Raw genomic sequence first — 22,777 nt, forward strand, 5'->3', positions numbered from 1 at the left:
AGCAGGCACCTGGGAGGGCATCATTAAAGGGCAAAAAAAGGTTCTGATGTGGAAGCTCCAGGCTGAAGCACCTCATTCGGGAGACTGATCCTGCGAGCCACCGAAGGCAACTCAAGGCCCAAGATCTCGGCCTCTCTCCACACCACCATGGAGTAGGACGCCCTCTCATCCATAGCCACAGTAGGGGTAGAAAGCATACCAGCTTCAGGGGGAGGTCTCCAGACAGCTGGCTTCACCCAGTTCTTGAGCCCAGTTTTTATGGTCTTCCAGCTGGAATTTTAAAGGGTCCAGATACCCCTCCATGCTCTCACTGAATTTGTCCCCAAAAGAATAAGGGTTGGGATCCAATCTAGGGACCAAGGTCCCTGTCAAAGTCAGAACTGGCGGCATAGCCCTGGCTCCGTGTTGAAGTAGGCAATGAGTATAGGATCAACACAGGCCCAGGTGACGTCAGGAGCATCAGCGTCAGACCCGTCGTCTGGGAAGGTCGCAAGGGTACGACCGATGCTAGTCCAGTGCGGAACCCGAAGGGGCCCCTTCCAACTATGCAAGGCCCAAAGGCTCCCCAAAAATGAGGCGCATGGCCTTGTAAAATTCCTTTAATTGGACAGTGGTGGCTTCGGCTCCCGGAAACTCGGAGAGGCGCAGAGCTGACCCAGAAACAGGCTCCAAAGATGAAGTCATAGAGCGAGGACGCTCCTTCTCCCACATCGCATTGTTCAACCGACAAGCTGTAGTTTAAGATCTCTTGCGCTTCTTTGACTTCTTGTGCTTACCTACATGACTTGACAATTTGGAGGGGGACAAGGAGTGGTGATGGCTCTGCGAGCGGTCTCGGGACCTTCCTCTCAACCGAGACCTGGAGCTATGCAGAGCCGGATGCCGGGCTGCGTGCAGCTTTAGGTACTGCTATAAGCACCTCATACACACCAGGTGCAGATCCATCACCGACATCATGCAGTGGCAGGAGCTGCCACTTACGAGACATATCAGCGCACCAGAAGTAAAAAAAAAAGTTCGACAAAAAGTCAAAGGGCCAGTCAAAAAGTGACTGTAAGGCTAGCTCTCTCTGGATCTGTGTGAAGGCTGGTGCAGAAAGAAAAGAAATGACGTCAGAGCGCTGGTTTGGTTCCTATATATGACCTGCAATGTCATATTTTGAAACCACAATACCAGCGTTGGATGCAGAGTTGACCAACACCGGCTAAAGGCGCGCTAGAATAATGCTTGATGAAAAATCTGTGGATACAGACTGACTCCTGGCGAAAATTCTAAGGTAAGGAATGTGCAAGTGCCCTCCTAGGAGTTGTGCCAACTGACGTCGACTGCCGGGCCGCCGTGAGCTTCAGAGACCGCTTTCTCAAAGTTTTCAGGGCCATGGCCTGGCAGTTGGAACACAACTTCGAGTCGTGGTCTTGGTCAAGGCACCAGGGGCATACCTGGTGGGGGTCTTTCACCGACATGGCGCGATGGCAGGTACCACACTGTCTTCCTTGATGTCATCCTGCACATACTTCAAAAAGGTTGAAAAAGGCCTGTCAAAAAAGACAGAGGGTATCTCCATTCCGGATCTGCACTTAACCAGCGCGGAAGGAAAAGAACTGACGTACGCATGCTAGGGTGGTGCCTTTATAGGCAACCGTGACATCACAGACGACCAATGCCAACAATACCATGCGGATCCGAACTACGCCACTCGCCAGTGTGCGCAGGGTACTGCTCAGCAAAAATTCTGGATTCCAAGCTTCGCCACAAAATGCTAAGGTAAGGAATCTGCAGCTAGAAGTCTTTATCAAATGTTTACATTTAACACCATTGGCCAATTTTGAGTGGACATTGTGATAATTTTTTTGCTGTTCTTCACCATCACAGCTCTTATGGCGTGGAAATCATTAGTCTTTGCCTTTTTTTCCACAAGCAAAATCCCATTTTGGTGCAGACGGTTGGCTGTAATGTTTGACGTCACTGCCCATCAAACTTTTAACACACTGACATGATCCACTGTGACTGCGGTTCCTGCCTATGACTAGAGATGTCTCCCGGGCTAGGGGCATCTCTAAATGCGACGTGCGGATATGCATTCAGGGCGCCTTAGGATTTTACTTCAGTGCCCTGATGTGGTAAATACTGTACTCCGCACCCTAGAAAAAGAAAAAGTTAACAATTTGAGGTGTTCATTTAAAGGGCCGTGGGCTCTCGTACCAGGCGCACGCTAGATGAAACACAAAAAAATTATAATCGGACTGCCCATTGTTTTTGTTTTCAACAATGCCCCCTCTGGCTTTGCCACCAGAAATTTTATGCCAGTAAACTTTCGGCCGTTAGAGTAACTATATCAGACCTTCTGTGCTATGTGAGGTGGACGTCCTGATGTACTATTTTTCTTTTCAGTTATGCACCCCAGGAAAATCCTGATTGTACCGAACAGAAAAAAACAATGATCCCAGCACCCTGGAATAAAACTCTGAGGCTGCGATGTTCATTTTATTTTTTATTTTATTTAAAGAACAATTAATTACCTTTGGTAATGTATTTTCTGTATAGACTTGCGCAAATTCCTCACCTCATGAATATCCCCAGATGTCATACTGCATGACATGTTTTGTTGCGCGGTTTTGTGGTAGTGAAGTCGGGACCTGTATATACTCCACCTGTTTGTGCTGGCATCAGTTTCTCCTTCCATGCCAACAAGCATGGAGCCCACAGAAATCAATATGAAACACTGTGCAGAACTTTTTTAGTTGTAATTTTATTATGATTTCACTGAAGGACACCATTCCACAGAACTGGGAGGAAGGAGTGCAAGTGAGGACTCTGGGGTTAGATAGAGTCTCTCCCAGAAAACAATGTTACTCAAGGTTTGTAACTTGTTCTCCTGATAGAGACTTCTAACCGCAGATTCCTCACCTATTGAAAAAATATAAAAACAGGACTTCCCAGGTGGTGGGTCTGTGGAACACCTCAGACCAGGAAATCCTGCAGGGCGGTTCAGGCGAAATGCCCATCATGCCGGACCTGGCTGTCCAAACAGTAATGCTTTGTGAACATATGGCAGGATGCCCATATATCAGTATGGCAGATGTCCAGGACTGGCACATCATGTGCCAGTGCCATTGTAGCAGTCTTTGTTGTGGTGCAGTGGGCATGAAAACCTTCTGGGAGTTGCTTTTTGGCTAGCCCATAGCAGATCTTAATACGTTTGACAATCTATCTACAGGTGGTACTTTTCTGTACCACTTTGATCTTCGTTACCCCCAGAAAAACTGACAGTTGATGATCCTGTCAAAATTTCTTGGTCCTCTGTTTAAAAATTAAGGGGCCTCTTAAGATCGAGGCGATGTAATCATTCCTTCATCTTTTGTGGATGAGGCACTGCATAAAATGTTGACAAGATTATGGACTGTCTGTAGGAGGCTGGACTGGCTTGTAGTGAGTACCAAGGGGTACTTGCACCTTGCACCAGGCCCAGTTATCCCTTATTAGTGTATAGGGTGTCTAGCAGCTTAGGCTGATAGATAATGGTAGCTTAGCAAAGCAGCTCAGGCTGAACTAGGAGACGTGTGAAGCTACTACAGTACCACTTAGTGTCATATGCACAATATCATAAGAAAACACAATACACAGTTATACTAAAAATAAAGGTACTTTATTTTTATGACAATATGCCAAAGTATCTTAGAGTGTACCCTCAGTAAGAGGATAGGAAATATACACAAGATATATATACACAATAGCAAAAATATGCAGTATAGTCTTAGAAAACAGTGCAAACAATGTATAATTACAATAGGATGCAATGGGGAAACATAGGGATAGGGGCAACACAAACCATATACTCCAAAAGTGGAATGTGAACCACGAATGGACCCCAAACCTATGTGACCTTGTAGAGGGTCGCTGGGACTATTAGAAAATAGTGAGAGTTAGAAAAATAACCCTCCCCAAGACCCTGAAAAGTGAGTGCAAAGTGCACCAAAGTTCCCCTAAGGACAAAATAGTCGTGTTAGAGGGAGAATGCAAGGAAAACACAAATCAGCAATGCAACAACGATGGATTCCTGTCTGAAGGTACCTGTGGAACAAGGGGACCAAGTCCAAAAGTCACAAGCAGCTCGGAGATGGGCAGATGCCCAAGAAATGCCAGCGGTTGGTGCAAAGAAGCTCTTACTAGGCTGAAGAACTGTGAATACTGCAGGAACGACAAGGGCTAGAGACTTCCCCTTTGGAGGATGGATCCCCCACGCCTTGGAGAGTCGTGCAGAAGTGTTTTCCCGCCGGATGGACGCCAACAAGCCTTGCTACACGCAAATCGTGCGTTTGGCGTTTTTGGACGCTGCTGGGGCCCAGGAGGGACCAGGAGGTCGCAAATTGGACCTGCAGAGAGAGGGGACGTCGAGCAAGACAAGGAGCCCTCACTGAAGCAGGTAGCACCCGGAGAAGTGCCAGAAACAGGCACTACGAGGATGCGTGAAACGGTGCTCGCCGAAGTTGCACAAAGGAGTCCCACGTCGCCGGAGACCAACTTAGAAAGTCGTGCAATGCAGGTTAGAGTGCCGTGGACCCAGGCTTGGCTGTGCACGAAGGATTTCCGCCGGAAGTGCACAGGGGCCGGAGAAGCTTGCAAAGTCGCGGTTCCCAGCAATGCAGCCCAGCGAGGTGAGGCAAGGACTTACCTCCACCAAACTTGGGCTGAAGAGTCACTGGACTGTGGGGGTCACTTGGACGGTGTCGCTGGATTCGAGGGACCTCGCTCGTCGTGCTGAGAGGAGACCCAAGGGACCGGAGATGCAGCTTTTTGGTGCCTGCGGTTGCAGGGGGAAGATTCCGTCGACCCACGGGAGATTTCTTCGGAGCTTCTGGTGCAGAGAGGAGGCAGACTACCCCCACAGCATGCACAAGCAGGAAAACAGTCGAGAAGGCGGCAGGATCAGCGTTACAGAGTTGCAGTAGTCGTCTTTGCTACTATGTTGCAGGTTTGCAGGCTTCCAGCGCGGTCAGCGGTCGATTCCTTATCAGAAGGTGAAGAGGGAGATGCAGAGGAACTCGGCTGAGCTCATGCATTCGTTATCTAAAGTTTCCCCAGAGACAGAGACCCTAAATAGCCAGAAAAGAGGGTTTGGCTACCTAGGAGAGAGGAAAGGCTACTAACACCTGAAGGAGCCTATCAGCAGGAGTCTCTGACGTCACCTGGTGGCACTGGCCACTCAGAGCAGTCCAGTGTGCCAGCAGCACCTCTATTTCCAAGATGGCAGAGGTCTGGAGCACACTGGAGGAGCTCTGGACACCTCCCAGGGGAGGTGCAGGTCAGGGGAGTGGTCACTCCCCTTTCCTTTGTCCAGTTTCGCGCCAGAGCAGGGGCTAAGGGGTCCCTGAACCGGTGTAGACTGGCTTATGCAGAATTGGGCACATCTGTGCCCAACAAAGCATTTCCAGAGGCTGGGGGAGGCTACTCCTCCCCTGCCTTCACACCATTTTCCAAAGGGAGAGGGTGTCACACCCTCTCTCAGAGGAAGTTCTTTGTTCTGCCATCCTGGGCCAGGCCTGGCTGGACCCCAGGAGGGCAGCTGCCTGTCTGAGGGGTTGGCAGCAGCAGCAGCTGCAGTGAAACCCCAGGAAGGGCAGTCTGGCAGTACCAGGGTCTGTGCTACAGACCACTGGGATCATGGAATTGTACCAACAATGCCAGGATGGCATAGAGGGGGCAATTCCATGATCATAGACATGTTACATGGCCATATTCGGAGTTACCATGGTGAAGCTACATATAGGTAGTGACCTATATGTAGTGCACGCGTGTAATGGTGTCCCCGCACTCACAAAGTTCAGGGAATTGGCTCTGAACAATGTGGGGGCACCATGGCTAGTGCCAGGGTGCCCTCACACTAAGTAACTTTGCACCTAACCTTTACCAGGTAAAGGTTAGACATATAGGTGACTTATAAGTTACTTAAGTGCAGTGTAAAATGGCTGTGAAATAACGTGGACGTTATTTCACTCAGGCTGCAGTGGCAGGCCTGTGTAAGAATTGTCAGAGCTCCCTATGGGTGGCAAAAGAAATGCTGCAGCCCATAGGGATCTCCTGGAACCCCAATACCCTGGGTACCTCAGTACCATATACTAGGGAATTATAAGGGTGTTCCAGTAAGCCAATGTAAATTGGTAAAAATGGTCACTAGCCTGTCAGTGACAATTTGAAAGTAATGAGAGAGCATAACCACTGAGGTTCTGGTTAGCAGAGCCTCAGTGAGACAGTTAGGCACCACACAGGGAACATATACATGCACACCTATGAGCACTGGGGCCCTGTGTGACAGGGTCCCAGTGACACATACATATAGGCCACAAACTTATGAGCACTGGGGCCCTGAACAGCAGGATCCCAGTGACACATAACCAACATACTGAAACATAGTGTTTTCACTATGAGCACTGAGGCCTGGCTATCAGGATCCCAGTGAGACAGTGAAAACAGTGACAAACACCCTGACATACACTCACAAACAGGCCAAAAGTGGGGGTAACAAGGCTAGAAAGAGGCTACCTTCTCACACAACCCCCCCCCAAACGAAGGACAATAAGGCTAACCTTGGCCAGTTGAGACTTTATTGTCTAAGTGGTGATAAGTAGAGAGTAGCTCTGCAATAGACTGGTTACTCCCTTTATCATCCACTATATGGTTACTTCCCTGTGGGGATGTAAACCACCCTGTTTGAAGTTTTTTAGCTAAGCAACAATGTGAAGATGTATTTTCAGAGTTTCTATCAGTAAGTTTTAGTTTAGAGCAGTGGGAATTGTCCACTGAACCTATTTGTAGTGATGGAAATGCCAGACAGGGATGCTGTCTCAGAAAAGCCATAGCTGGGCAAAAACTTTGTCCATCTGGCTGGAAGAGAGAACAGGGATGCTGTTTCTCTTGAGTTGGAGCAGGGCAGGGATGCTGTCCTATGAGCTCCACACTAGGGCAGGGATGCTGTCCTAAGTGTTGTGAGGTAGTGCAGGGTTTCTGCACTAAAGTTTCTCTGGGAGGGTTGGAGGGATGCTCCATGTTAACTAAAATGGTGCTGTTTTTCTCACCAATGTTAGTTATCCCACAGAGAGGTACTTCCACCTCAGGGAGTCCAGCTTTGCCAGCTGATGATTCCCTTGGAACAGGTGCCACCCCAGGAGAGGTTTCTCCCACCACAGGAATGGTATCCTGAATGGTAGGGTGGTTAGGGGATACTGTGATACCCTTTTTACCTGTTGATGGAGAGGGATCCTGAGTTTTCAGGCCTTCTCTCCTTTGCTTTTTCATTTCAGTAGAAATGAGAGGGAACAATTCCTCAGGGATGCCCAGCATGGCTGCATGGGCATAAAACTCTACATCAGCCCAACCTGAGGCCTCTAGGTCATTACCTAAGAGACAGTCTACAGGTAAGCTAGGTGATACCACCACCTGCTTAGGGCCAGTAACTCCACCCCAACTAAACTGAATTATAGCTAAGGGAAGAAACTTAGTGGAGTTATGGACATCAATAATCTTATACTGTTGTCCAATGATGTGTTGTTCAGGAGGCACTAGGTTTTCAGTCACCAAAGTGAAACTGGCACCTGTGTCCCTGTAGGCCAAGGCCTCAACACCATTTATTGCAACTGTCTGCCTGTACTTATCCATTGTAAGGGGACAAGCAGCCAGTGTGGCAAGGCCAATGCCACTAGGTGTGACAGAAACTGTCTTGGGACTGATTACATCAGTTTCCACTATGGACCCATAAGTGAACCCAACTACACCCTTTGCTTGACTGTTGCCAGCAGTCCCACCACTAGTACCACTACTGCTAGGGGCACTAGAGCTTGATGTATTAGTGGTGGTAGGCTCAGGGGGTTTACCTGGACAGGACTTATCCCCTGGCCTATGGCCTCTGTTTTTACACACAAAGCACCAAGGCTTTTTAATGTGTGCAGGTTGGGAAGAAGAGGAAGAATTTGTTTTATCCCCACCCTCTGAAGAGTGTTTAAGATTTGAAGTGGGATCTTTGGTTTTACCCTTATCCCCATGCTTATCTTGAGATTTTTCACCATCTTTCTTCTTATTGCCATCTTTGTCACCCCCTGTATGAACTTTTCTGTTCACCCTTGTTCTGACCCATTTGTCTGCCTTCTTTCCCAATTCTTGGGGAGAGGTCAGATCAGAGTCTACCAGGTACTGGTGCAACAAATCAGACACACAATTATTAAGTATATGCTCTCTCAGGATTGTGTTATACAGGCTTTCATAATCAGTAACTTTACTGCCATGTAACCACCCCTCCAAGGCCTTCACTGCCTGGTCAATGAAATCAACCCAGTCTTGTGAAGACTCCTTTTTGGTCTCTCTGAACTTTATCCTGTACTGTTCAGTGGTTAAGCCATAACCATCCAGGAGTGCATTCTTAAGAACTGTAAAATTATTGGCATCACTTTCTTTCACAGTAAGGAGTCTATCCCTACCCTTTCCACTAAATGATAGCCATAGGATAGCAGCCCACTGCTTTTGAGGGACATCCTGTACAGCACAGGCCCTCTCAAGTGCAGCAAACCACTTGTTAATGTCATCCCCCTCCTTATAAGGGGGAACTATCTTGTGCAGATTCCTGGAATCATACTCTTTTGCAGGATGACTATGGGGAATACTGCTGCTGCCACCATGGGTATCTAAACCCAACTTCTGTCTTTCCCTCTCTATTTCTAAAGACTGTCTATCCAAATCCAGCTGTTGCTTCTTGAGCTTCAGTCTGGTTTGTTCCACTCTCAATCTATTGAGCTCCCTTTCCAACAATCTGTCATCAGGGTGGGTGGGAGGGACATTTCTAGATACAGAGGTATGATGGGAATGAACAGAAGGAGACCTGTCCCTTACAGAGGGCACCCTAACAGCTTGGCTACCAGTATAATGTGAGAGCACATCATCAGTATGATGTGATTCAACCTCTGTACCAACTATGCTAGACTGTCTAGTAATGGGCAGGCTGAGAAGTTTCTTTCCTGAACCTTTTCCTGGGGGAGTCCCTGGATCAGATTGAGAACCATTAGCTACTTTTTCTACAGATTGGGCACTTATGGCCTTATCCTGTACTCTAAGCATATTAATTAACAGTTCTAAGGAAGGATTCTTCCCTACACTCAAACCTCTCTCTATGCAGAGACTCCTTGCTCCTTTCCAGCTAAGGTGATCATATGCAAGTTTGGACAGTTCAACTTTTTGGCCTGTGCCAGACATTTTTTAGAGAGAGTTAAAGTGATAGCCAAAGAGAAAAAAAAAGTTTTCAGAACTTTTTGGAAAGACAGAAAAAAACTTTTTAAACTTTTAAGAACTTTTTGAAAGTTTTAGAAGTACTTTTCAGCACTTAGAAAAGAGTGAAAAGAGGAAATGCAAAACTTTTTGGCTATGTGTATATACACTGACCTTGTTTTGTATATTTTTCTCTTATGAAAAGTACAATGACAAGAGTGGTAAGCAGTCTCAAAGCACTTATCCCACCACTGCACAACCAATGTAGGAGGCTGGACTGGCTTGTAGTGAGTACCAAGGGGTACTTGCACCTTGCACCAGGCCCAGTTATCCCTTATTAGTGTATAGGGTGTCTAGCAGCTTAGGCTGATAGATAATGGTAGCTTAGCAAAGCAGCTCAGGCTGAACTAGGAGACGTGTGAAGCTACTACAGTACCACTTAGTGTCATATGCACAATATCATAAGAAAACACAATACACAGTTATACTAAAAATAAAGGTACTTTATTTTTATGACAATATGCCAAAGTATCTTAGAGTGTACCCTCAGTAAGAGGATAGGAAATATACACAAGATATATATACACAATAGCAAAAATATGCAGTATAGTCTTAGAAAACAGTGCAAACAATGTATAATTACAATAGGATGCAATGGGGAAACATAGGGATAGGGGCAACACAAACCATATACTCCAAAAGTGGAATGTGAACCACGAATGGACCCCAAACCTATGTGACCTTGTAGAGGGTCGCTGGGACTATTAGAAAATAGTGAGAGTTAGAAAAATAACCCTCCCCAAGACCCTGAAAAGTGAGTGCAAAGTGCACCAAAGTTCCCCTAAGGACAAAATAGTCGTGTTAGAGGGAGAATGCAAGGAAAACACAAATCAGCAATGCAACAACGATGGATTCCTGTCTGAAGGTACCTGTGGAACAAGGGGACCAAGTCCAAAAGTCACAAGCAGCTCGGAGATGGGCAGATGCCCAAGAAATGCCAGCGGTTGGTGCAAAGAAGCTCTTACTAGGCTGAAGAACTGTGAATACTGCAGGAACGACAAGGGCTAGAGACTTCCCCTTTGGAGGATGGATCCCCCACGCCTTGGAGAGTCGTGCAGAAGTGTTTTCCCGCCGGATGGACGCCAACAAGCCTTGCTACACGCAAATCGTGCGTTTGGCGTTTTTGGACGCTGCTGGGGCCCAGGAGGGACCAGGAGGTCGCAAATTGGACCTGCAGAGAGAGGGGACGTCGAGCAAGACAAGGAGCCCTCACTGAAGCAGGTAGCACCCGGAGAAGTGCCAGAAACAGGCACTACGAGGATGCGTGAAACGGTGCTCGCCGAAGTTGCACAAAGGAGTCCCACGTCGCCGGAGACCAACTTAGAAAGTCGTGCAATGCAGGTTAGAGTGCCGTGGACCCAGGCTTGGCTGTGCACGAAGGATTTCCGCCGGAAGTGCACAGGGGCCGGAGAAGCTTGCAAAGTCGCGGTTCCCAGCAATGCAGCCCAGCGAGGTGAGGCAAGGACTTACCTCCACCAAACTTGGGCTGAAGAGTCACTGGACTGTGGGGGTCACTTGGACGGTGTCGCTGGATTCGAGGGACCTCGCTCGTCGTGCTGAGAGGAGACCCAAGGGACCGGAGATGCAGCTTTTTGGTGCCTGCGGTTGCAGGGGGAAGATTCCGTCGACCCACGGGAGATTTCTTCGGAGCTTCTGGTGCAGAGAGGAGGCAGACTACCCCCACAGCATGCACAAGCAGGAAAACAGTCGAGAAGGCGGCAGGATCAGCGTTACAGAGTTGCAGTAGTCGTCTTTGCTACTATGTTGCAGGTTTGCAGGCTTCCAGCGCGGTCAGCGGTCGATTCCTTATCAGAAGGTGAAGAGGGAGATGCAGAGGAACTCGGCTGAGCTCATGCATTCGTTATCTAAAGTTTCCCCAGAGACAGAGACCCTAAATAGCCAGAAAAGAGGGTTTGGCTACCTAGGAGAGAGGAAAGGCTACTAACACCTGAAGGAGCCTATCAGCAGGAGTCTCTGACGTCACCTGGTGGCACTGGCCACTCAGAGCAGTCCAGTGTGCCAGCAGCACCTCTGTTTCCAAGATGGCAGAGGTCTGGAGCACACTGGAGGAGCTCTGGACACCTCCCAGGGGAGGTGCAGGTCAGGGGAGTGGTCACTCCCCTTTCCTTTGTCCAGTTTCGCGCCAGAGCAGGGGCTAAGGGGTCCCTGAACCGGTGTAGACTGGCTTATGCAGAATTGGGCACATCTGTGCCCAACAAAGCATTTCCAGAGGCTGGGGGAGGCTACTCCTCCCCTGCCTTCACACCATTTTCCAAAGGGAGAGGGTGTCACACCCTCTCTCAGAGGAAGTTCTTTGTTCTGCCATCCTGGGCCAGGCCTGGCTGGACCCCAGGAGGGCAGCTGCCTGTCTGAGGGGTTGGCAGCAGCAGCAGCTGCAGTGAAACCCCAGGAAGGGCAGTCTGGCAGTACCAGGGTCTGTGCTACAGACCACTGGGATCATGGAATTGTACCAACAATGCCAGGATGGCATAGAGGGGGCAATTCCATGATCATAGACATGTTACATGGCCATATTCGGAGTTACCATGGTGAAGCTACATATAGGTAGTGACCTATATGTAGTGCACGCGTGTAATGGTGTCCCCGCACTCACAAAGTTCAGGGAATTGGCTCTGAACAATGTGGGGGCACCATGGCTAGTGCCAGGGTGCCCTCACACTAAGTAACTTTGCACCTAACCTTTACCAGGTAAAGGTTAGACATATAGGTGACTTATAAGTTACTTAAGTGCAGTGTAAAATGGCTGTGAAATAACGTGGACGTTATTTCACTCAGGCTGCAGTGGCAGGCCTGTGTAAGAATTGTCAGAGCTCCCTATGGGTGGCAAAAGAAATGCTGCAGCCCATAGGGATCTCCTGGAACCCCAATACCCTGGGTACCTCAGTACCATATACTAGGGAATTATAAGGGTGTTCCAGTAAGCCAATGTAAATTGGTAAAAATGGTCACTAGCCTGTCAGTGACAATTTGAAAGTAATGAGAGAGCATAACCACTGAGGTTCTGGTTAGCAGAGCCTCAGTGAGACAGTTAGGCACCACACAGGGAACATATACATGCACACCTATGAGCACTGGGGCCCTGTGTGACAGGGTCCCAGTGACACATACATATAGGCCACAAACTTATGAGCACTGGGGCCCTGAACAGCAGGATCCCAGTGACACATAACCAACATACTGAAACATAGTGTTTTCACTATGAGCACTGAGGCCTGGCTATCAGGATCCCAGTGAGACAGTGAAAACAGTGACAAACACCCTGACATACACTCACAAACAGGCCAAAAGTGGGGGTAACAAGGCTAGAAAGAGGCTACCTTCTCACACTGTCCTGCATACAAGGGCGCAACTACTTTGGCGCTGAACACTGCTTTTATTACAAGTACTAATTTGTCTAGAAAATAGAATGCAAATGATGGAACAGAAGATAAGGCCTGAAGTTTACTCACTTGCCTGCAAATGTTATGGTGATCGGAAACATCGTTTTAACCACAGGAAGGCATTAAGGACAATGGTGCATAGACTCAAAAGGCAAGAACATCAGGTAAGTCAAGGAAAGACTGAGGTCCACTGCAGTACTATAAAAAGAGTAGGTGGGAAGCCACTTCAAAAAACACATCACAACAGATGATCAGAAGAGGGATGGTTGATCTGGTAAATTTAAAAAAGCCAAAAGGCCTTGCTTGCTTAATGATAAACAAAATATCAGATAGTGAAGTTTATCAAGGGTTGGTTTCTAGGAGAGGAACACCCAAAAAAATAAAAATAAACTTCTCCCAGCGTCCCTTATAGGCAGACTTTGTTGAAGGATGCCTGACTGCCACAATAACTCCAGCCATCGTTGGCGGAAAGATGAATGTCATCAACGGTCATCGATCAATTGTCACACAAGAAGTCTCTGGTGCAAGACTCTGCCCTGCTGCTGCAACAGGAGATCCTCCCAAAAAGGAAGCTGCATCAGAGGACATGCGTTCATGGTTAGAAGTGCCAGGTACAACACTCTTCTAGCCCAGTTCGCAGCCACTAAGATGACTTGAACCTGTTCGTTCTTGATTTTATTGCGTACAGGTGTTAAGGCGTACAGGAGTCTTGAGCCCTTATGTAGTCAAAAGGTGTGTCTTAAAGAAGACTGCCTTCGAAACACCAACAGGCAAAAATCATGACACTGCATTTTCTCAATGGTGGTGAACAGATCCAGCTATAGTTCTTCCTATTATCGGAAATCCTCTGTGCCACCTCACAGTGTAACCAACATTCATGATCCTCTGGGTTCTGTTGACTAAGTTTGGCCACTTTGGAGTTTAAAGATCTTGCTGGGTGCTAGGTAATCAGGGAAATGCCCTGAGCGGTCAGCCACTTCCAAAGGCATAGAGCCACCTGGCACAGGATTTACAAGCCAACTCCGCCCTGTTAGTGGCAGTACCACATGGCAGTTGTCGTTGTCTGTGAGAACCTGTACCCATTGCCCCTTGATTGTCTTAAGGAACACCTTCAGTGCCAAGTGAATTGCACATAACTCCAGGAGGTTGATGTGAAAATGAGCTTCTCTCAGGGACAAGAGTCCTCTGATCTCCCCCAGATGACCTCTCCAGCCCAGCAACAATGCATCCATCACAATCGTTATTTCTGCTGTCAGTCTAATTATGATTGAGCAGCCACCACTGCAGGACTTTCACATTCTCCTCCAACAACTGGATAGAATCTGACAGATGTCTATGGTGCTTGATCCACTGGGACTTCAGATCCTATTTCAAAGCCTGCATGTTCCACCGGGCGTGGTCCACAAGCAGGATACAAGAGCCCAGAAGCCTCACTGTCTCGATCACTAAGACTCATGCTGCATGTTAAATTATCAGTATTATAGCTCAAAAGTCCTGGACTCGAAGCGGAAAGAGGGCCAGAAAGAGCACAGTATCTAGGACAACATCTATGAAGGAGAGCAGTAGTGAAGGAGTCAGATGGGATTTCAGCACATTGTTTGAAACACCCAGTGATGTCAGCAGGGAGGCCGTCATCTGCAAGTGGCTTATGGCTGTTTGACGTGAGTCTGCCTTCCGTACCCAGTCATCGAGCTAAAGAAAGACTGTTCTGTACCCACCATCATCTTTGTTAACACCAGAGGTGCAGTAGTTAAGCCAAAGGGGAGCACGGTGAACCAAAAAATTGTCTTGGCCCACCTAAAACCGCAGGTAACACCAGTGGGATTGCAGGACTGGAATGAGTAAATATGCATCCAATATATTCAATACTAACATTGAATCTCCTGGATCGAGAGCAGATAGAACTTGGGCCAGGGTAAGCATCTTCAATTTGTCTTTCCTTAGAGGTTCAGAAGGCGAAGATTTAGGATGATATGAAAGCCTCTATCCTTCTCTGGCACCTTAAAATAACAGGAGTAGCAACCAATCTGATGCCAGCACCCTTTTTAGTGCTCCCTTGGTCAATAGAGCTACACTTTCTCCTTGGATTACAGATAAGTGGTACTCTGGGAGATGTGTTGTGGGTGTCATGCCTGAAAGATAGGGCAAGAAGGGAAGGGAGTAACTTTGTTCCATGATCTGGAACACCCATTGATCTGACGTGATGCTTCTCCATTCTGGGAGATGCAAGGTAATCTGGCCTACAACCGGGTGATGGCGAGTGAACATGGTTAAGATAAAGGGGTTTGCGGCAGCTGTGAAAGAAGGGTCTGTGGTTTGAGTAGAACTTGCCACTGGAGCCTGAACGCTGCTGGCTTGTTTCATGACGTCATCACTAAAGGACTGGGAGATCTCTTCTTGTTGTGGCTAGTGCTGCCTCTGTCTCAGTGTATAGCCCCTTTCAAAGCCTCAAAAGGATGCTGTTGCTGGGGAAGCTATCAAGATTGTGGAGCTAAACTTGGAGAGAGAGCAGTGGCCTTACTTTTTTTGAACCTCGAAGGTCTGAGTCTGTTTTCACCCCTATCAGTCTTGAGCCATTGAAAGGCATGCTTTTAAGTGGTTGTTAGACATTAGTTGAAAAACCTATCGAACAAATCTAGGAGTGGTACCTGAGCACCATGCTGGTACCAAATACCCTACCTAATCATATTGTAGATTCAGGTGGGAACACACTAACAGCAGTTGGCACTTTATGTACCCGTTATAGTCTTGTCCTTGAAGTCAGTAGCTTTGTATGCAGTAGTTTTTGATTTTAGTATTGTCAAGATATTAATGATGGTTTTGTTGTTTACTGAACTTTTTTTTATTTTTCTGTTTTGATGATACGTGAACTTACTGGTTGCCTTTTTTCTTTTTCACTTTTAAAATGTCAATGCAATTGCAATGGTTTTAACTGACTGTGCAAATACAGATTACTTACTTACTACCTATACAGATATTACAGTAGTGTCCACGCCTGACTTCATTTAGAATTTTGCAGCATACTGCCTGTAGAAAACCAAATGCTGCAAAATTTGACAAACGTCAGCAGGGACCACCAATAGGACATCTGCCACTTTGTCCATAAGGCATGTGAGTATTTTCCCAGCAGGCATGATTTATTAACCAACCAGAGACCATCTTTTTGGACACACTATCAGGTGGGGTGGTCAGGAAGGCATGTGGGTTCATTCAGCTCGAAGGAGCCTGTACAATAAGACTCTCCTGAGTAGGCTGTTGTAATAAAAAAAAAAAAAATCCGGATCTCTGGGAGCAGGCCTGTGCTGCCTTGGTACCTGCCTGTTTAAGCAGAGGGTAAGATCTGGATTTGTCCAGGTGCCCACCAGCACTTCACTGAATGGCAACAAAAGTTCCTTAGTGGGCTGTGTTGCTTTACCTCCTGAGTAGACAGAACAAGATCAAGAGATTCTGCTGCTCTCCTGATGACTGTCGCAAAAAATGCTGTCTCCACAGTAGCAACAGCAGGGCTAGGAGAAGCAAGGCCAGTGTATAGAGAAGTGTCCTGACACATTGGCACCCTGAAAAGAGCAATAAATATTATCTTGTTTAAAGGGCTGATGTTTCTAATCAAACAATAACTCCTCTCTTAAATAGACAAGTGATAGGCACTAGTATTGGAGCCAGCGGTGACGGTTGTGGAGCCAGAAGAAATGTTGGATCTGGATTCAATGGTGTCGGCATCAACCCCAGGATGAAGTCAAGAGGCACAGCTGGTGTTATGAATACATTTATAGACAGTAGATCAGCTAGAGGCCTTCTTGGATAACTGAGGCCAAAATGCACTTCGGTGTGATCTAGCATGACACCAGAGATCTTATTGGTAGCCAATTTAAGCTAGTGTTGGTGATCTAGCATCTCCACCTGTCCGGAAAGATTCTGAAACGGGATTAGCATTGAAGCCGACTCCGTTGTGGGAGAAGTGCTCTATAGTGAAGCATTACTGAACAGTGGGAGTGGCGAGATGCAGGTAACCCATGTTTCGAATTTTGAAGCTTTTCATGGCTCCTCCTCGACTCACCTGATTGCCATGCCCTTGATTTCGACCAGAAACGGTCTTCCTCATCTTGGCGACAGTGAGCTTTGCTTTGTAGGCACAGGTTGCCCTTTTGTTCATCTTGCAACCATGATCTGAGGCAGGCAACAAAGACAAGCGTCATGAAGATCTGTAACTGACATCTGCCAGTTACTGTCCTTTCTTGGTTTAAACCCAGTAGGTTTAGGTGACACTGTCCGCGCACCCTTTAGAGACAAAGGCAAAATCTGTCAAATGACAGTTAAATCTGAGGATTTGTGCTTCTTGGCTTGGAAGAAAATGGGCTACTTACCTGTAACTGTAGTTCTCCAGTATTGTAATCTTTTATCAATTCACATGCTTGAATCATTCTTCATGGTATCATAATAAGTAGTGCACACTATAATAATAGGCTTTAAACGGAGAGTAAATCTCAATTTAATAGCCTATCTGTGTCCTTTTGTTAAGAAAAAAGGACCAAAGGCTATACATTGACCAATCAGGCAACAGCACCCTCTAGAACCCTCACCACAGAGGCCCCAGTTTCTCAGAATTGTACACACAAAGGTGAGTTAGTACTGAAGGCCTGATAATAAAAGGTGAGCCTCTATGGGGAGGATGGTGGGTCACCTGTGAATCTCTGAAAGATTACAATACTGGAGAACTACAGTTACAGGTAAGTAACTCAGTTTCTTCTCCAGTATTGAATCGTTCATAGATTCACATGCTTGAATCAGAATAATCAGTCCATAATTTCAATTCATTTGCATATACAAAGCGAGCGGATGGTGGGTAGATAAATATATGATGGCTCACCTTATTGGAATAGATGGCGTAAAACTGCTTGCACCACTGCTGCATCCGATTTATCAGCCTCCTCCAAACAATAATGGTGCGTGAAAGTGTGTCTGTTAGACCATGTCGCTGCTCTGCAGGTCTGCTGGATAGACACACCTGCAAATAGAGCTGCTGATGTAGATATAGCTCTCGTAGAGTGAGGTTTCACCCTACTAGTCAATGGTTTCCCTGTGTTTGCATGGAAGAGCTGAATGGTTTAAGCAATCCATCTTCGGATTGTGGCATTGGTTGCTGGAAATCCTTTCCTGAATTTTCCATATGAGACAAATAACTGGCTTGATTTGCGAAATTGTTGTCTTCTATGTAAATTAAATCTAATGCACCTTCCAACATCTAAAGTGTGAAGCGTCTGTTCGGCAGTCGACTGGGGATTTGGCAAAAAATGTTTTTAGAATGATGGGTCAGTTTAGATGGAATCTTAGGTATAAACTTAGGGTTCATTTTAAGAAGTATACTGTCCTTCTTGAACTGCATGAAGGGCTCTTTAATGGTAAAGGCTTGTATCTCACTCAGTCTTCTAGCAGATGTTAGTGCTAACAACAATGCAGTTTTCCCTGTAAGGTATCTGAGATCTGCGTTGTGTATAGGCTCAAATGGAACCCTCATTAGCTGGCTCAAGACAAAATTAAGATGCCATGTAGGAGGTGGTTTTCTTACTGGGGGATGAACTCTGAAGAGGCCTTTCATAAATTGCTTGATTACTCTCGATGACAATAGGGAGGGTGTTTTGTCCTCTCGTCTAAATCAAGATATTGCTGCCAAGTGAACTCTTATGGATGAGGGTGTGAGTCCTGATTTTGCTAGCTGCAAAAAATATGGTAAAAATTGTTTGGGATTGGAAGAAAATGAGTGCAAGTTTCTTCGGTAGCACCAAATACAAAAACGTTTCCGTTTTAGCTGATATGATTTATTGGTAGACTCTGCTCTAGCTTTGGCTAGAATCTCTCTACAATCAGGTGGAATGTCTGTCTTTAAATTCATGGTGTTCAGGAGCCAGGCCACTAAATGTAGATGCTTCGCATTGGGATGCAAGATCTGGCGTTTGTTCATTGTTAACATTGCCTGACTGGGCAGTAACTGTACATGCGGCTTTTCCGATAGCAGCAGAAGTTCTGTACCGGAACTGCCTGGGCCATTTTGGAGCTATGAGGATGATCCCGGATGGCTCTATATTAATTTTGCAATGTATCCACGTGATTAGAGGAATTGGGGGTGGGGGGGAGCGTAGGCAAATATGTTTGACCATCATATCGAAAATGCATTTCCCCATGACACATTTTGGTGATGCCAACTTGCGTAGTACTGGCATTTCTTGTTGTTCCTGGTGGCGAAGAGGTCTAGTTTTGTCGTGCCCCATCGGATAAATATGTTATGCAATGTTTGATCTAACTCCCATTTGTGGCAGGTTGAAGTCGATCTGCTCAGAGTGTCTGCCGGCACATTTGATGCTCCTGGCAAATGTACCGCGCTGAGAGATATTTTGTTCTGTATTACTCTGTTCCAGATTTCCTGCGCTTGATGCAACAAGGCTTGTAACCTTGCTCCCTCCTGCTTGTTTAGGTAGTGCATGCATGTAGTGCTGTCCGTTCTAATGAGCGTAGATGATTTTTCGATTCTGGGAAGGAACGAACAGAGTGCAAGAGCTATGACTTTGAGTTCAATATAGTTGATGTGCATTTTCTTGTCGAGATTGGTCCATTTCCCACTGAAGGAAAGATCTTGCAAGTGAGCACCCCAGCCTTGTAGTGATGCATCTGTCGGTATTACATAATCTGTCACTGGGGACAGAAAAGTTAGTCTCTCTGCCAAATCCTTTTTCTGCATCCACCACTGCATGGTGGATCTCACTACGTGGGTTATTTGTATGGTGAGCTAATTGTTGTATTCTTATCTGTCTGTCCAAATATGCCATTGCTTTGTCTGTGTTGGTTTTGATAACTGCACCTAGGAATGCAATGGTTTTTTTTTTTGTTTTGTTTTTTGAGTGAGAGATGACTTCTGAGGATTTGCTGTGAGACCCAAGGTTTCGAACAGTTCGAGACACATTTGTGTGGTTTGTTTGTTTGCAGTGAAGAAGCTTTGATCAACCAGTCGTCCAAGTATGGGAATACTTGAACTCCTTTTTGCCTCAGATGTGCTGCTACTGGGGCTAGCATATTTGTAAATATTCGAGGGGCTGATTTTAAAGTGAAGGAGAGCACTTTGAACTGAAAATGAGCACCAGCCACCTGGAATCGTAGGTATTTTCGATGATTTAAATGAATGGGTATGTGGAAACACGCATCTTTTAGGTCTATAGATGTCGCTGTGGTTTAGAAGTTGTAGAATGTCCTGTAAGGTGACCATCAGAAAGGATTTTTATTTGAGATATTTGTTTAGTTTGAGAAAGCTTAATAGCGGACGCCAATCTCCTGATTTTTTCTTGATGAGAAAAAAACTGGAATAAAATCCCTTTCCCTTTTGAGTAGATGGTACTCTTTCTATTGCTCCTTTTGATATCATGAGGAAAATTTCCTTTAGGAGCTGTTTTAGACGTGGAGGGGGTGGACCCTTGGGCGGGCAATTTGGCGGTTTGTTGATAAATTCGAGGGTGTGTCCTCGAGATATGACATCTAGGACCCATTTGTCCATTGGTATAGTAGCCCATTGGTGGAAAAATTGGGAGACGCGACCTCCTATTTTATGTATTAACTGGGAATGTAGGGTAGCCTGCGCTGGTGTTAGGTCATTGCTTCCTTGATGAGTCTCTACCTCTAGTGGGGCTTGTAGGCTGCCGTAGGCGGTTGTCTATACTGCTGAGTGTATTGAGAATGGTACTGTCCTTGGTAGGGTTGATAATGCTGTCTATAAGGTTGAAAACCTCCACAAAAGGTAAAAGTACTCCTGCCTTTGGCTCCTCGAAAGGGTTGCCTTTTCAATTGCAAAGCACCCAATGATCTGGCAGTGTCAGTTATCAGTCTTAATAGCCTGTTATGGGTCTTCTATGTGTTTTCCGAATAGTGATTCGCCATCATAAGTCATGTTCAAAATTGTACTCTGTACTTCAGGCCTAAAGAATGTGGCTTTTAGCCAGGCTAGTCTTCTGAGCACAGCTGCTCCTGCTGGCTGCTGAGAACCTGTTGCGGAGATGTCAATCGCACAGTCTGATTTCTGCAGACGCCTTCTGACCCTCAAGAAGAATTTTTCTTGCTTCTTCTCTAGGCTCCTCTGGAAGGAGAGCTATGTATTATGACATATCCAACCACATTTGCCTGTTGAACCTTACCAGAATCACAAGAGAATTAGCTGCACGAACTGTCAGCTCTGCCATACTCGAAAATCGTTTTCCAATAGAATCGAGTTGCCGCCCATCTTTATCAGGCGGTGTTGTAATGGGTGCTGATGGGTTTTTGGACCACCTCTGGGCAGCTTAACTTATCAGAGTCTGGCTTCGGATGTCCTGATAAATAACCTGGTGCATTGTCTGGAACTTTATATTTCTTATCCAGTCTTGGCATGACTGCTGCAATGGTGGCTGGATTCTTCATAGTATGAATACCCTCTTGCCAGATGAAATCTATTATGGGTATTGCTTTCACTGACTTCTCTCTGGGTTCCTCAAAATCTTACAAAAAAACAATCTGTTTGTTTAGAGGTGAGAGGTAACTGAAACCTTTTCTCTGCATGCTCCATTATACTATGAAAACCACCAATGTCGTCTGGTGGAGTATCAACTGAAGGTGGCTGTAGTGGTGATGGTGGCTGTATGGCATAGTTGTCCCATTCTGAAGACGTGGAGGCTTGCTTGATCCCTTATTTCCCCTTCTTCTTCCTGTTAGTACTGTGATGTATGTTGATCATCTGACGGTGGAGCCGCTAATGGCATTGTAGACAGGGGAATCCCTGAACAGGACAGCGAAGAACGGCGAGTAGGCGGCATTTGTAGAGGTGATCTTGCCGGTGTCTAAAGCTGCAATGGAGGTGCAGATTGTGCAGGTTTGGAAAAGCGTTATAGTAATCCTGCAGAATTGGTTGCAGGTTAAAAATCAAATCTCGTGTCATCTGGACTATTTGATCCTGTATTGGTGTGATAGGCTGGTAGGTCTGTTGTATGTTCTCAGTGAGGTAAATGTTGGAATGATAGTACTGGTCATCATCGTGTTCATCATCCTGGCACTTAACCCGCAATTCGGATGGGCTGTGCGCAACTCCAAAAGGTCCTTCATCCTCTGACTCATCGCCAAATAAATTATGCAGTGGCAATGGCATGACTTTACTTGGGAGGTGTGCTCCAGACATAATAGTTGGTCTGCAGGGGACTGGCCAGTTACAGGCATCAAGGTTGTTGAAGGCAATATGGCTTTTGGAGGTAACTTCGTTGACAGTGACGACAATAGTATCGTCGACGATGGCGTTGTCGACAATGACTTTGTTGCCGATGGCGTCGTCGACAATGACTTTGTTGCAGATGGTGTCGTCGCCGGTGGCTTCGTCGACTATGAGGTTGTCGACGGTGGCTTTGTTGACGATAAGGTAGTAAACGGTGGCTTCGTCAGTGAAGATGATCTCTTGGTACAAATACACAAAAGGAGAGCACTGGGAGTGTTGCTAGCCCACACCGCCTCCCTAAAGAAATCTGTATAATCACTGAAGGTGTGGGGTAGTCGGGAACCAGAGGTAAGACTGGGTCAGTCTTATATCGGTGTCCAGTATTAGTTAGGTTGCTTAGAGTCCTAAAGCAGGGGAGTCAATGTTGGAGAATATCCAGGCAGGGGGGGTGCTGTGTTGTCCTACAGGGGAAGGGGGAATTTCCCTTACGGACTAGGTGGTCTCACACACATAATAGTGTCCTGCTTCATCATATGACCACCTAGCCCCACCCAAGCAAGATGATACTGCTTGGGCGGACTCGACCTCTTGGTTAAAAGAACCAGAGGGAGTGCTGAAATTAGACTGACTGGATAGTTACTTAGATCCAGATGAGGTGAGTAATAAAATTACCAAGCATGTCACTGATAGTTGCTGCTAGTTTTAATATAGGTGCATGCTGGTAAGACTAAAAACAAGGGGAGGAGGCTCGTTAGAGAGTAATGTCTCCTGGAGTCTAAAATGAAAAATGGGTGACCAACATGTTTCTGCCCTCACAAGGTGCTGGTAGGTCAGGGGCATTCGTCAGGGT

Source organism: Pleurodeles waltl, chromosome 4_1 (assembly GCF_031143425.1).
Source record: "Pleurodeles waltl isolate 20211129_DDA chromosome 4_1, aPleWal1.hap1.20221129, whole genome shotgun sequence".
NCBI lineage: Eukaryota > Metazoa > Chordata > Amphibia > Caudata > Salamandridae > Pleurodeles > Pleurodeles waltl.